This window comes from Lycorma delicatula, chromosome 1, assembly GCF_047948215.1.
Source record: "Lycorma delicatula isolate Av1 chromosome 1, ASM4794821v1, whole genome shotgun sequence".
Lineage (NCBI taxonomy): Eukaryota > Metazoa > Arthropoda > Insecta > Hemiptera > Fulgoridae > Lycorma > Lycorma delicatula.
This window is the reverse complement of record NC_134455.1, coordinates 160,463,259-160,479,258: the sequence shown is the minus strand read 5'-3', so window position 1 is coordinate 160,479,258 and position 16,000 is coordinate 160,463,259. Positions and strand designations below refer to the sequence as shown.

At 36.5% G+C, this 16,000-nt stretch overlaps 1 protein-coding gene across 10 annotated transcripts in view; it reads left to right on the top strand.

The window, feature by feature from the left end:
• The window catches only part of LOC142324867 (uncharacterized), a 54,182-nt gene that overhangs the window by 35,200 nt on the left and 2,982 nt on the right, over nucleotides 1–16,000 (top strand). The window contains exon 4 of one of the 10 annotated variants that reach the window (XR_012756421.1): nucleotides 7,269–7,399. The exons of the other annotated variants lie outside the window; for them this stretch is intronic. The gene's annotated coding sequence lies outside the window, so the exon portion shown is untranslated. The remainder of the gene's footprint in view (nucleotides 1–7,268; nucleotides 7,400–16,000) is intronic. 10 annotated transcript variants of the gene reach the window in all.

Here is a 16,000-nt window from a genome sequence, read left to right as displayed (position 1 = left end):
TTCTGCTGGTTCACCTCGCCACTGACATAAAACATTTGCCTCATCACTGAATAACTGAATAGGATAGTCTGTGGGAATGTAGGGTTGTTCTGATATTGACGTAATGCCTGTGTACAGAACTCGACACATCTGTCAGGGTCATTCTCAGAAAGTTTTTGCAGCATTTATATCTTAAATGAGTGCCATTTGTTGCAATGAAGAATACGCAGAATGGAGGTACAACTAACACCAATTTCACTTGCAAGACATAGAGTACTGTATTATGGACTCCTTGCAAAAGTAGCAAAGACCATTGTCGAGGTTGTCTCGTCAGTGGAAGATTTGGGATGACCACTACGTTGCCTATCGGACACATTTTGAGTTTCCTTGAATTTGGATATGAGACGTTCAACAGTGTTATGTGAAATCAGTGGTCTATCTGAGTGGCGCCTGTTGAAATCTGTTTTGACGACTCAACTGCTTCATTCACCAGACATCAGGATCACTTCAATTCGCTCTTCCTTCGTCAAAGCCATCATATGTCACCTGCAAAAGAATAAGATTTTCGAACTTTTGGATGCCAATAACTCCTACACTGTAACAGGTATGTGAAATCTGATTGCAGAAATGAATTCCTGGTAAAATTTCAATCTGTTTTGATACGTCACATAACCCCTTCCCATTTAAATAAATAGATGGCGATTCAAAATGGTAGCCATTATTGTGTTATGCCCCAAAGGTGGGCCCTCATACCTAATTTATGTTGTATCCAAATGAATCATTTTCTTTACTATTTCTGAAATAATAGGCTGTACTGCGACACACTTTTGACCTTTTGGATCAGTCTGTATATACCACCTGCAAGATGAATTATTGAAAACTGTCTTCAAGATCCTCCTCTATGAATCATGAGACCTTGCCGTTGGTGAGGGGGCTTGAGTGCTCAGGGATACAGAGTAGCTGGACCGAAGGTGCAACCATATCGGAGAGGTATCTGTTGAGAGCCAGACTAAGGAATGATTCCTGAAAGAGGGCAGCAGCTCTTTCAGTAGTTGTTAGGGGCGTGAGTCAGGACGACTTAAACGGCCGTATCAACATCACTCAGTCCTCTGAGTACTGCGCAGCTGAAAGCAATGGAAAACTACAGCTGTTTTTTTTTTCCAAGAAAATGTGGCTCTGCATTTTCAAAAGCAATAATGGAGGCGCCTTCCTTGGTAAAATATTCCGGAGGTAAAATAGTCCCCCGTTCGGATCTCCGGGTGGGGACTACTAAGGAAGGGGTCACCAGAAAAGTAAAAAATAACATTCTACGAGTCGGAGCGTGGAATGTTAGAAGCTTAAAAAAGGTTGGTAGGCTAGAGAATTTAAAAAGGGAAATGGATAGGGTAAACGTGGATATAGTAGGAATTAGTGAGGTTCGGTGGGAAGAGGAAGGCGACTTTTGGTCGGGTGACTTTAGAGTAATTAACTCAGCGTCAAATAATGGGCAGGCAGGAGTAGGTTTCGTGATGAACAAGAAAATAGGGAGGAGAGTGGAGTATTTCAAGACGCATAGCGATAGAGTCATTGTAATAAGGATAAATTCAAAACCTAAACCGACAACGATTGTTAACGTCTATATGCCTACAAGCGCCCATGATGATGATGAGGTAGAATGTGTATACGAAGAGATTGATGAAGCAATTAAACACGTAAAAGGAGATGAAAATTTAATAATAGTTGGAGATTGGAATGCAAGCATTGGAAAAGGCAAGGAAGTAAATATAGTGGGTGAATACGGGCTGGGCAAAAGGAATGAAAGAGGGGACCGACTTATAGAGTTTTGCACGAAGTATAATTTAGTAATTGCCAACACCCAATTTAAAAATCATAATAGAAGAATATACACTTGGAAAAAGCCAGGCGATACTGCAAGGTATCAGATAGATTATATCATGGTTAAGCAAAGATTTAGAAATCAACTCGTGGACTGCAAAACTTACCCTGGAGCAGACATTGATAGCGACCATAATTTGGTGATAATGAAATGTAGATTGGGGTTTAAAAACCTGAAGAAAAGGTGTCAGATGAATCGGTGGAATTTAGAGAAGCTTGAGGAAGAGGAGGTAAAGAAGATTTTTGAGGAGGACATCGCTAGAGGTCTGAGTAAAAAAGATAAGATAGAAAATGTAGAAGAAGAATGGGAGAATGTTAAAAAGGAAATTCTTAAATCAGCAGAAGCGAACTTAGGCGGAATAAAGAGAACTGGTAGAAAACCTTGGGTTTCAGACGATATATTGCAGCTGATGGATGAACGTAGAAAATATAAGAATGCTAGTGATGAAGAAAGTAAAAGGAACTATCGGCAATTAAGAAATGCTATAAACAGGAAGTGCAAACTGGCGAAAGAAGAGTGGATTAAAGAAAAGTGTTCAGAAGTGGAAAGAGAAATGAACATTGGTAAAATAGACGGAGCATACAGGAAAGTTAAGGAAAATTTTGTGGTACATAAATTAAAATCTAATAATGTGTTAAACAAAGATGGTACACCTATATATAATACGAAAGGTAAAGTCGATAGATGGGTGGAATATATTGAAGAGTTATACGGAGGAAATGAATTAGAAAATGGTTTTATAGAGGAAGAAGAGGAAGTTGAGGAGGATGAAATGGGAGAAACAATACTGAGATCTGAATTTAAGAGAGCATTAAAAGATTTAAATGGCAGAAAGGCTCCTGGAATAGACGGAATACCTGTAGAATTACTGCGCAGTGCAGGGGAGGAGGCGATTGATAGATTATACAAACTGGTGTGTAATATTTATGAAAAAGGGGAATTTCCATCAGACTTCAAAAAAAGTGTTATAGTAATGATACCAAAGAAATCAGGGGCAGATAAATGTGAAGAATACAGAACAATTAGTTTAACTAGTCATGCATCAAAAATCTTAACTAGAATTCTATACAGAAGAATTGAGAGGAGAGTGGAGGAAGTGTTAGGAGAAGACCAATTTGGTTTCAGGAAAAGTATAGGGACAAGGGAAGCAATTTTAGGCCTCAGATTAATAGTAGAAGGAAGATTAAAGAAAAACAAACCAACATACTTGGCGTTTATAGACCTAGAAAAGGCATTCGATAACGTAGACTGGAATAAAATGTTCAGCATTTTAAAAAAATTAGGGTTCAAATACAGAGATAGAAGAACAATTGCTAACATTTACAGGAACCAAACAGCAACAGTAGCAATTGAAGAACATAAGAAAGAAGCCATAATAAGAAAGGGAGTCCGACAAGGATGTTCTCTATCTCCGTTACTTTTTAATCTTTACATGGAACTAGCAGTTAATGATGTTAAAGAACAATTTAGATTCGGAGTAACAGTACAAGGTGAAAAGATAAAGATGCTACGATTTGCTGATGATATAGTAATTCTAGCCGAGAATAAAAAGGATTTAGAAGAAACAATGAACGGCATAGATGAAGTCCTACGCAAGAACTATCGCATGAAAATAAACAAGAACAAAACAAAAGTAATGAAATGTAGTAGAAATAACAAAAATGGACCACTGAATGTGAAAATAGGAGGAGAAAAGATTATGGAGGTAGAAGAATTTTGTTATTTGGGAAGTAGAATTACTAAAGATGGACGAAGCAGGAGCGATATAAAATGCCGAATAGCACAAGCTAAACGAGCCTTCAGTAAGAAATATAAGTTGTTTACATCAAAAATTAATTTAAATGTCAGGAAAAGATTTTTGAAAGTATATGTTTGGAGTGTCGCTTTATATGGAAGTGAAACTTGGACAATCGGAGTATCTGAGAAGAAAAGGTTAGAAGCTTTTGAAATGTGGTGCTATAGGAGAATGTTAAAAATCAGATGGGTGGATAAAGTGACAAATGAGGAGGTATTGCGGCAAATAGATGAAGAAAGAAGCATTTGGAAAAATATAGTTAAAAGAAGAGACAGACTTATAGGCCACATACTAAGGCATCCTGGAATAGTAGCTTTAATTTTGGAAGGACAGGTAGAAGGGAAAAATTGTGTAGGCAGGCCACGTTTGGAATATGTAAAACAAATTGTTAGGGATGTAGGATGTAGAGGGTATACTGAAATGAAACGACTAGCACTAGATAAGGAATCTTGGAGAGCTGCATCAAACCAGTCAAATGACTGAAGACAAAAAAAAAAAAAAAAAAAAAAGTCTTCAAGATTTCTGTGTCTCATCAACACTAAAATGTTATCATCTAACAAAGTGTAAACTATTTTCAGTGGTTTCCTGATGATTGTATTCAAGTTTTCATAAGTGAAGTAACATTTATGATGTAAAAATATATGAATTTAATGTTAACAGTCATTTCTATAATTTGTGCATTCACAAGAAATAAGACTGTGCTAAATGAATTACTTGTATGAAATCTGTGGTAGGGATAACTGCTGCACAGTCTGTGTGTATATCACAGAAATGTGTTTTGAAATATGAAAGTAGTTATTTTTTTATATTACAAGGTGTAGTTCTTAATTCATGAATTTAATAAGATGTCATGTAAAAGATTCTTTTTTTTTGTAGTAGCGATTAATAGTCTTTGTCAGATAGGCATACTGTGTGTTCAAAAATTTGCTTAATTTTTTAATTATTGAAGATGAAAAATTGTGATCTTAACACTTAATATCCATAATAACTATCTTTTTATCCAATTTGTAACTTCCCTGATTTTTGTGGTGTGTAGGGGAAACTGGGATAAAAATTGTTAAATGGTTGAATAACATATATGGTGTATTTTTTAAACTCTTTAAGTAAGAAAAACATTGGACGAACCAAAGCTCAATATACTGATCTTGTTAAAATTTGGTGACTGATCATAGTTTGATTTAACACTATTTACTTTAAAAGTAAACATTAAGCAATAATTGGAATATTTTAATAATCAGTTCTAAACAAAAAAATTATATTAACTAAAATCAACAACTTAAATAAATGCTTTATTTATTTACCTATTATTTTTGAAATAATATCTTATCTTTTTCTCTTAAAAAATAAATAAATTTTTAAAAAACATGTAGGATAAATTTGTTGTATTAACTCTCAAAGTAAATATTCAAATTTTCCTGATGCAATATATATTTTGTTGAAAAGCTATTCTAACTCTACACGTCATCTGTGGTGGTATAGTATTTAAAGTTACAATTCTCCGTCTCAGTTCTTCAAGAAGTTTAGGCCTAGATTTACATTTCAATGTTCACACACCCAAAAAAAAAAATTTAAAGGAGATAAGCAAGTGAATGAGTTGGTTATTCAATTTTTTGTCAATGTATCCATCCATCTTGCTCTGAATTGAATTGAACAGGGAGGTATAACATACGAGAGGTTATCTCTAAAGTAAAGAGCGTTTGATTGTAAAAAGATTTATTCTGAAAACTTTATAAATATTTTTTTATTTTTCTTAAACTACATACCTTATACTACTTCTCTATAAAATCGCCACATGAATTAAAACATTTGTCGTAGCGATACACCTGCCCCAATATATCCTCGTCGTATTCTTCTGCCGCCAGTACATTTAGCCACTGATTAACAGCATTTTTAAGTTCATCGTCACCCGCGAGTTGCTTACCACTCAAAGATTCTTTCAATTTCCTGAACAAATGGTAATCAGAAGGAGCTAAGTCCGCCCTATGTGATCGGAAATTTCCCATCCAAATGTTCCAGTAAATTACGTGGTGGACGTGCATTATCGTGGTAGCAGGACGACGCTGTTGGTCAGCCGCTCACGTCGCCGATTTTGAATGGCGCGCCGATACGTACGTAAAGTTTCGCAATAGGCTTCCGCATAGTCGTTCTGCGTGGCATAAAATTAATCAGCAGTTTGCCAAACCGATCCCAAAAGATTGCGACCATCAGTTTGCGTCCAAATGACTGTGGCTTGACCTTTGTTGGTGATTGGGGATGACTCCATTCACTTGACTTCGTTTTCTCTCTAGTGTATAATACGAAATCCATGTTTCATCGCCGGTCACAATTGAATTAAGAAATTCAACACCTTTTTCTGTGTAGCTCATCAAAAATTCCAAAGCAGAACCCATCGGATTTTTTTGTGACTTTTGGTTAACACGTGCGGCAGCCAACGTGCACAACCTTTCCGAAGCCTAAATGGTCATGAACAATGTGACCAATAACAGCTCTTGAAATACCAGGAAAAAGAAAGCCCAGGTCAGAAATCGTTGATCAATTAGCTTTTCTGATTTCATGATCGACGTGTTTCAACAAAACCTCGGTGATTATCGAGGGCCTCCCCAAATGTTCTTCATCATGCACATTAATTCTGTTATTTCTAAACCTTTCACACCATTTTCGGATGTTTCTTTCATTCATTACATTATCACTGTACACAGCAACCAACTTCCTATGAATTTCAGCCGGCTTAACGTTTTGATTGTTTAAAAAAACGTATGACTCCATATATTTCATAGTCGGCTGCAAATCGATTTTCTTATACGTTTTATAATGTAATAACTCACATGTAATCAAAGATACTACAACGCGACAGCTTACGGGCAAAAATGCAGTGTCTACAATACTAGCGAGGCCATGAACGACACAAGCTCTCCAACCTTAAGGAGAGAAATTTCTCAGCGATCTTTACTTTAGATATTTTGTGTTTAAATAAAAATTAAAAAATTATTCTGCGTGTCCTATTTTACATTTAAAATTGTGCCCCCACCCTTGCTGCCTCCAAAAAAATCTGAGAAATTGGATGTCAAGTAAAAAGATAATTATTGTGGTTTATAAGTGTTATGAAAATATTAACTTTTCATCCTAAATATTAACAATTTTTTATTTATTTTTAAGTTAAATAATTATTTTTACTTTTAGAAGTAAACTCAAAATTAATGACAGTTGTCAACAAGTCACTAAAGCTTAAGTTAACTTTAGAAAGTCAAAACTGAAAGTATTATTATACTATATTTTTTGAGCTGATGTCTTTTTTAAGTTTATTTTACATTTCTTAGTTCAATTCTTATTTGAAGTATGAAAATTCATACAAAACAGCTCTTCCCACGAGAGAAAAAAAAAATTGTTAGCAAGATTCACAAAGGTAAGAATGTTATAGCTAGATAAAATAAGAAAAGGAAAGGAGAAAATGAGATAAAGAATGTTACTAAGCATAAGCTAAGCAAGGCCTTTTGGAATGTGGAACTTCATATTAGTTCTTTAGTCTTAAGTTTTCAAAATTTTGCTTAATTTTTGCATAAGAATAATATGAATGTAAGAATTAACCCAGATTACATCAGGCTTTATATCTTTATACAGTACCAAGAAATGAGGATGACAGAAAATGAAGAATACCTTTAAGCTGTCTGTGTACAATGCAGTGTTTTGTTTAAAAACTACTAACTTATGTGAGACTTACTAACAACAGAGAACTTCACAAGTTAAAATAGGTGAATCTGTAAAAGTAGGATTTAAACATTAAAAATATTTGTTGAATTGAATCCGTATACAATTTGTTACTCATGTTGTAAGTGAATTAAGTAATTTCTTGCAGTCAAAATTAGTATTTCCCTTTATTGCCTCTTTTTTCTTTTAGTTCCTAACATATTTTTTTAAATCAAATGCTGATTTACACAAGTTTAGCAGTTAGCAATTGAGAAGGGTAATTAATGTTCACAGTTCAGAGTGTGATAGGAATGAACAATTAGCAAAATTGTAAAATTAATACTTACATATCACACGATGAAAATAATAAATATTACATCAAACAGGAAAAAAGAAATGAACTGGCTAAAAGATAAATTTTTAAAAGTAAATGAAATTCAGGTTAAACAACTTTTTTAAGATGTGCACATATCACAATTAGTTTAATGAATAAATATTAGCAGGAACTGTTTTAATTATTTTTTAAACTTTAATAATCTTCAGAACAAAATATATGTACTTGGATTAATAAAAAGAAAAGCTGTTAAGAAGAATTAAAAAGAATTAAATTTATATGTATTTTTTGAAAATCAGCATCAAAAGTTTAAATATTTGAAAGTAGTAGTTTACTAACACATTCCAAATTTTTGGTGTGAGAATGAACCTAGTCCTGAAATAAGAACGACAAATCTAATTCAGAGAGTTGGGGAAAACTGATGAAAGAATTCAATTCACATCTTATGTTTTAATTTTACAATATCTGTACACCAGATAGCACATTTTGGATAATATTCTGAATATTTATTTGTCAGAACATGTATATGCCGTCCTGTGGGAAAAAATTGTACTCATTGGCAATTGAAACTTGATTAATAATATATTAACTGTTGAAAGAACAATTATTTGTTTTTGCATATTATTTATGTCAATGATAAGATAAATTTAAATGGAAAATGATGAATAGCAGGGAGCAAGAAACACAGTACAAATCACAGGATGGATTATAAAAAGAGCAAGGTAGGCAAATAACATTTTATGGATATTTAAAATCAACAGGTCTGGAAATTAGGTCTTTCATTTACAGAAGTTATAAGTCACCTACCTTATATCAGAGGCAATTTACCAAATGAATGTGTACTGCTACAATGCAGGTGTGAATAATTTTTACATATAATCCCTCTTTTCAACAGTTTTCCTCCCTTTTGTCTGTAAATATGTTACTGTACTTTATGCAGACTAATTCCAGCAAGTTATAAAATTCATTTTAAATTTCTTGATGGTGGAAATACCAACTTAGTATAAAACTGAAGACAGAGTTTGATAATGCCAAAATCATTTAAATAAAATTGAACTATTTTTAGCAGAAAATATTTTATTGATTTTGAAAATTGTACTGTGGTGGTTGTACAAATGATATAACCAAGTAAGATATAGGTTTGTATCATAGGAGGCCCAGCTTTACTTTGGCCATTAAGTTTATTGTTCAGCCACATGTTAGGAAATGACTTCTTGAGTTGTATACAAGATCCTTGTCATAAAACACCAAATTCTGTTTTGTTTTTAATTGTTAAAGACTTTGATAAATGGCAAGAAATGTGTAGTTTACATTTTCAGAAAAATTGGAAACGTGGTTTTCACCCTTTTTTGTATATGAAATTTTTAAGTTTTATTAGATTAACAAAAAATAATTAATTATGCAGTCAACACATATGCTAAAATATGTGTTATTATATGTGCTTATATGTGTTAACCCTTATCAATTTCAACAAATATATATATAATAAAGCAGTATATATATATATATATATATATATATATATATATATATATATATACACTGCTTACATTTAAATGAGTTCATTTTACATTTATTGTATAAAACATGGAAACAACAAAAGGATTATTTTTATAAATACAACATTTTTGATGACTTACTACAAAACATCGCTCCTGCGATTTATCTTCAGTGACTAATCTTGCTATTCTTACTATAGCGTCAATTAATGTTATTAATGATGTAAATCAAAAAGCTACTGTATAACAGATGTCCATGTATTTAGCAAAGAAAATACATCAAAATTATAACACAAATATAAAAAAAAATGCAGACATCTAATTAAATTAAAAAACCATATACAAGTCTCATAATTCAACATGTATGAAACTGTAATGGACAACATAGCACGAAATCAAGGAACTGTTGAAAATATAAGGAAGAAATTACGATTCAGGAAGTAAAGACTATTCAGAAGGTCAGTTATTTTGAAGCTAGAAAAATTGTACATAGCAGAACGCCAAAGGCCAGGACCTATGCACAGGTTGCTTCTGCTTCTGCAGTCACCGACAAACCTAAGGAGGTGGTAGCAGAACTGGCACCAGTCTGAACAACATTGGTAGAAAGAATAATTGATCAGAAATTAAATAATGGAACATTTAGGGACAGCAGTGTAAAGTCATCTAAAACAAAAGCAGACCTACCAAAACAAGAGTGTCTTACTTCACCGAAAAATGAGCCTACGACTAATTCAAAGGCAATACAAATTCAAACAAAAATGTTGAAGGAACCTGAAACTAAAGTTCAGACTGAACAAATCCCAACTCCAGGATCTGTGAAACTGGAAATATCAATCTTTGAAAAGGAAAATTTAGGAAAAACTACAATGCAGCCTCAGAAATCACAGAGGACTTTAGCTGAGAGGGCGAGACACTTGCCGCCCCACATGTTGTTGCAGTGAGTACATCCAGTCTCGACTGTGATGTGCTTCTTGCTGCACCAATGGAGCCAGTGTCATCTGATGCTGGCATTAGGAGATCCTCACATTTTCACCAGAGGAATTGAAGGATCTATCTCGGATGGCGTAAAGGGAAACCAAGGTGATAGATTTAAACAAGAGAAAGATCAAAGATTAGATTCTCCATCGAGAATTTAATATAATTTTTAATTTTTTTTATGATATATATTTTTGAGGTTTTAATATATTTTTTTTTTTTTGTGTGATGTTAAATGGCACGGGCCCTTTACACCCTTGTCATACTTAAGTTACTTTTTCAAGAATAATGTACCAAAACCAAAGTATTTGGTTATTAAAAAAAGATGATGGAAAATTCTCGAGGGTAAGCCCTTTCCTCAATCTTGAGAAACAATTAAATGTGCTGGGGCCCAGTTAAAGAAATAAGAAAAACATATAATGGATTACATGTGAAGACTACTAATGATGCAAAGTCACAAAGGATCCTAGGGCTCTATGCAAGCTCTTAGCTTCATTTTGTAGTCTTCTTGACTTAGCACTCTTTCTCTGTTTATCCAAGATAGATCCTTCAGTTCCTCTGGTAGAAAACATGGAGGATCTCCTACTGCCGGCATCAGATGACACCGGCTCCATGGGTGTACCCCACATCACAGTCGAGACTGGATGTACTCTCTGCAACAACATGTGGGGCACCCGAGTGTCTCGCCCTCAGCTAAAGGCCTCTGTGATTTTGGAGGCTGCGTTGTAAAATTTTTCCTAAATCTGAATTTTCTAAGATTGGTAATTGTATTTGTCAATGTCAATGTCACTGTCAGTGTCATCTGTAGTTGTCTGTTTTCATTATCTGTTATTGTTATCGTTATCTGTTTTTAGTTGTTTATTGTTGTTGTTACCCTAGGCTTGCGGGTGTTTGCAATTTTCTTAGCTTCAAGGTAGCTGATTTTCTGCAGGGTGCTTACTTTTTGCACAGCTATTTCATCTTTACAGTTTTGCGATCTGCACAAATGCTGTCCTTTACAATTTACACATAAAAGAGGATCCTTACATGGCTCCCCCTCATGAACCTCTTCACCACACACGCATATTTGCGGATTCTCGCATCTGGCAGCAGTGTGGCCAAAGCGTTGGACCTTGAAATACCTCATAGATTGTGGTACAAATGCCCGCACATCCAAACGGTGAATTCCTGCAAAACTTTCTCCGGTAAGCTTGGTTGGTTAAAGGTGAGGACATGAGAAGCAGAAGGTAGAACCTCGCCGTTTCTCCTTTTTTTCTCCCTTCTCTTTTTTTAAATTACACTTTTTTACATTTACACAATAGATAACGTGATACGTTAAAATTTACACAACAAATATTTATTCAGTCACTAAATTTTCGTATCTGCAGGTATGTCATTTTTTAACGATTAAGGACATGGATTGATACCACCATTAGAGTTGGCGATGTGGCGGCCACGGTCGAAGTTATTTGCAGGTGTGACGGAGGCCTTTCGCTGTCCACATGCGATGGCAAGCATGTAGTTAAGGTGCCCATGTATTTCGGTGCATGGGAGGCCTGAAAACCCCGGTGTGTAAGGGCCTGGAGTCAGTGCAGAGACTGCGTATACACTCTCTGCCAAGACATATGCCGGTTCCACTGGAGTGCCGGAACGGACCTCCAGGGTTGGCAGCCCTGCTGGAGTGGGGGTGTACCCCGGCGGCTAACCTTACTACAGAAGGGATCAAAGGGCACGACCTTTGATCCCTGATAAAAAAAACGTGGCAGAGGGTTCACGTAAACACCCCCATTTAGAACCGGCCGTTTCGCCTGAGGCAAAACGGAGAAAGAGTGCGGAATCAATGAAAATTGAAGTTGAGGCTAGAAAAAGCTTACAAACAGCTTTTTTCAAGAATAGTAATGTTCCAAAACCGATGGTAATTTCTCGAGGGTGAGTCCTTTTCTCATTGCTCTAGAAATAACTAAATGCGCTGGAGGCCCTGTTAAAGAAATAAGGAAGACCTTCACTGGACTTCATGTTGAGACTGTAAATGATGTCAGTCTCAGAAGATCCTAGGGCTTAAAATGATTGGAGAATTGGTTGTACGCGTCGATCAACACCTAAAGGGGTGTAGTCGTCTGTCGGAATCTTCTAAATTGCTCGGAGCAAGAGATTGTTGAGGAGTTGTCATCACAAGGAGAGTGTCGTCGATTGAACATGAAAAGGAATGGTGAAGTCCTACCCTCAGCCTCTCATGTCCTCACTTTCAACCGGCCTACTTTGCCGGAGAAGGTAAGAGCGGGGATTCATCGATTGGATGTGCGGGCATTTGTCCCGCAGCCAATGAGATGCTTTAAGTGCCAACGCTTTGGCCACACCGCTCTTAGATGTGGAAGTCCGCAAATATGTGTGTGCAGTGATGAGGTGCATGAAGGAGAGCTGTGTGAAGAGCCTCCTACATGTATCAATTGCAAAGGAACGCACTCTTGTAGATCCAGGAACTGTCCTGTCTACAAAGACGAGGTGGCTGTGCAGGAAATAAAAACCCTGCATAAGGTCAGCTACTTCGAAACAAAGAAGATTGTAAACGCCTGAAAACCTAGAGCAACAACAACCTATGCTCAGGCTGCGGCTGCGGCTGCTGTTCCTGCTCCTGCTCCAGTTGCTGTTGATGAGACTCTAATCATTAACAAACTTGCACCCACTTTTGCTGGCTTAATTGAAAGGATCATTGAAAACAAAATGAAGCCTATCAGCAGTAAAGAAGCTGTCAAGCCAATGATATAGTAGTACAGCCTCCTGAAGTTGGGTCTCCAAAACAGAAACTGCTCCTGTAGAGAAGAAAACGGACGCCAAACCAGAACTCCAAGTCCGTCTTAGCGAGATCCTTGATAATAAGAAGAAAGTGATTGCTACGGAGTCAGTTATAGAGGCTCCCAAGCCTCCAGCAACTGAGCTGGCCTCTAAACCACAGATGCCACAAAAAACCACACAGGGAGGGCAAGTGTCCCCCCTTCCTGGGGCGGTGACTGGTGCGATTCCTGTGTCAGGAGTCGGTCAGGTTTCCACCTCGCAATCGGCGCCGATCCATGTCCGTTGTCTTCGGTAGTCTCCGATTCGGAGACCGGAAGCTATACGGGCGACGAAGTTCTGCGCGAACAGAAGATGTTCGCAGTATGGAGAAAGAAAGGCTGGCCGAAAGGTAAACCTAGGCCATAATTTAATTTAAAATTAGCGAGTCGATTGTACAATGGAATATCAATGGATGTTTTTCACACATCCATGAGCTCCAACGCTTGGTACATGATGTAGACCCGATTTGTATATGTCTGCAAGAAACACATTTCTGCCGAAATGAAAATTTTAAATTAAGAGGATATGATGTATTTTGGCGAGATCAACCGCCAAATGTAAGAATTAGAGGTGGAGTAGCCATATTAACATCGACTAGAGCTACCGCCGAAGTGGTTGATCTAAATACAACCCTACAAGCGGTCGCCATTAGAATGAAGCGTCCGCTACAGGTCACTGTCTGCAGCATATACTTGCCGAATTTTGATTGAAGGAGGATGACATAGCTCGATTAATTTCTCAGTTTCCCCCACCAGTTTTACTGGTGGGTGATTTTAATTCTCATAATTCTCTTTGGGGATCGGATCGAGTAGATCCCCGCGGAAGAGAATTGGAAAGGTTCCTGATGAATTCTGCTCTTATTCTTTTAAACGATGGGTCAGGAACTTTTTTCAATGCCAGAGATGGATCGACGTCCTGTATAGATCTTGCACTCATAAGCGGATTGATAGCACCGAGGTACACCTTCCATGTTTTACACGATCTGCATGGAAGATCGTGCAAATTGTAACTGATGTTACAAGAAAAATATACCACATCTCTAAAAGATGGTTATTTGATAATGTAGATTGGACGAGCTTCACCGCTAGGACGATACTCCCCGTAAGAACTGGAGTTATCGGAGCCGGTGTCGACGCTATAACTAATGCGATACTTGACTCGGCATAGAGATATATTCCCAAAACATCTGGGAAACTTACGAAGCGACCCGTTCCGTGGTGGAACGATGAAATAAGTAAAGCTATAAAAAGAAAGAGAAGAGCATATAATGCCTTTAAGAAACGTCCTACGATAGATAATCTTATTGCCTTTAAAAAATACAGGGCGTATGCAAAACGACTCATGATAGATTCAGAGAAACGATCCTGGTAGCAATACGTGTCATCCATTGACAGAACTACTACTGGATCAGACGTTTGGAGGAAAGTGAATGCGACTTGTGGGCGTAAAAACTCCCATAACTAGCCTTCAAGATGATGAAATTAAGGACGGTCCAAACGAAATTGCAGAGTTATTAGCCAATCACTTCGAGAAGGACTACGATGAAGATTTTCGGACGAAAAAAGCAGAACTTAAAGGTCTACTAAATTTTAGAACCGTGTAGTCATACAATGTACCATTTAAAATGGAAGAATTCTTGAAAGCGTTGGAGAAAGCAGGCAACACAGCTGCTGGTCCGGATGAAACCCATTATAACATGATCAGGCAGCTGAATACCACTGCAAAACGCAGATTACTAGAACTATATAATCAGATATGGCGGGATGAACGTAGCAGTGGAAAAAAGCACATATTGTTCCAGTACCAAAGAAAAAGAAAAATTTAACAGATCCCAATAGTTACCGTCCTATTTCTTTGACGTGCGCTATGGGAAAAATACTTGAAAAAATGATTAATAATGGACTCGTTTGGCTTTTTGAAAAAGAAAGCCTTATATCAGCATATCAAGCGGGTTTTCGACATTATCATTCTACCACTGATCAAATGATCAACTTAGAGAACATTATATACAATAGCTTTATTACAAGGAAACATTGTGTCGAGTCTTCTTTAATCTTCAGAAGGCTTTCGATATGACCTGGCGACATGGAATAATGCTCCAGATACATGAACGGGGCATTCGTGGCAATCTGCCAGTTTTACTCAACAACTATATGAATGGCCGTACTTTTCAAGTACGCGTCAACAATGAATATTCATCTGAAAAAAAGCTTGGAAATGGCATACCACAAGGTTCGCCGTTGAGCGGTACCTTGTTTACGATCGCCATTAATAAATTGATATTAGCTTGCAGAAATCAGCAAAAGCTGACTATGTTGATGATCTGGCAATTGTGCATGCCAGCAACAAGACAGCTATGGTGAAATACAAATTACAACGAGCGATTGACGCTCTAAATGAAGTTGCGAGGAATAATGGATTCCAATTTTCACCAGAAAAACATGTTGTGTACACTTCTGTAGGAAGAGAATTTCTCACCATAGTCCTATTTTGACAATCGGCAACAATCCAATACACTATAAGGATAATGTGAGATTTTTAGAACTGGTATTGGATAATTCCCTTACGTGGGGATTACATATACAGGACTTGAGTGATAGATGCAAAAAAGCCCTAAACATTATCAAATGTTTATCGAACATCAATTGGGGCTCAGATAAAGAAATATTATTGAGACTATATAAGGCATTGGTTCAATCTAAACTAAACTACGGATGTATTGTATATTCATCCGCTAGGAAGTCACATTTAAGAAAATTAGACATAATTCATAATAGCGAAAAGATATGCGACAGGCGCTTTCCGAACAAGTCCGGCGACTAGTCTAATGTCCGAAGCCGGAATAATGCCACTACATTATAGAAGAGAGATCCTTTTGCTAAGATATGCAGCAAACATATGGGCTTTTCCTGCTCATATAAATAACAAACGTTTTAACAACCATCCTTTGGCTGCATTATATGAACATCGTGCTACCTATTTCAGGCCTGCCGGAATTAGGTACCACAAATTAAGAAGAAAACACGAAATTGCTATTCCAGAGACAT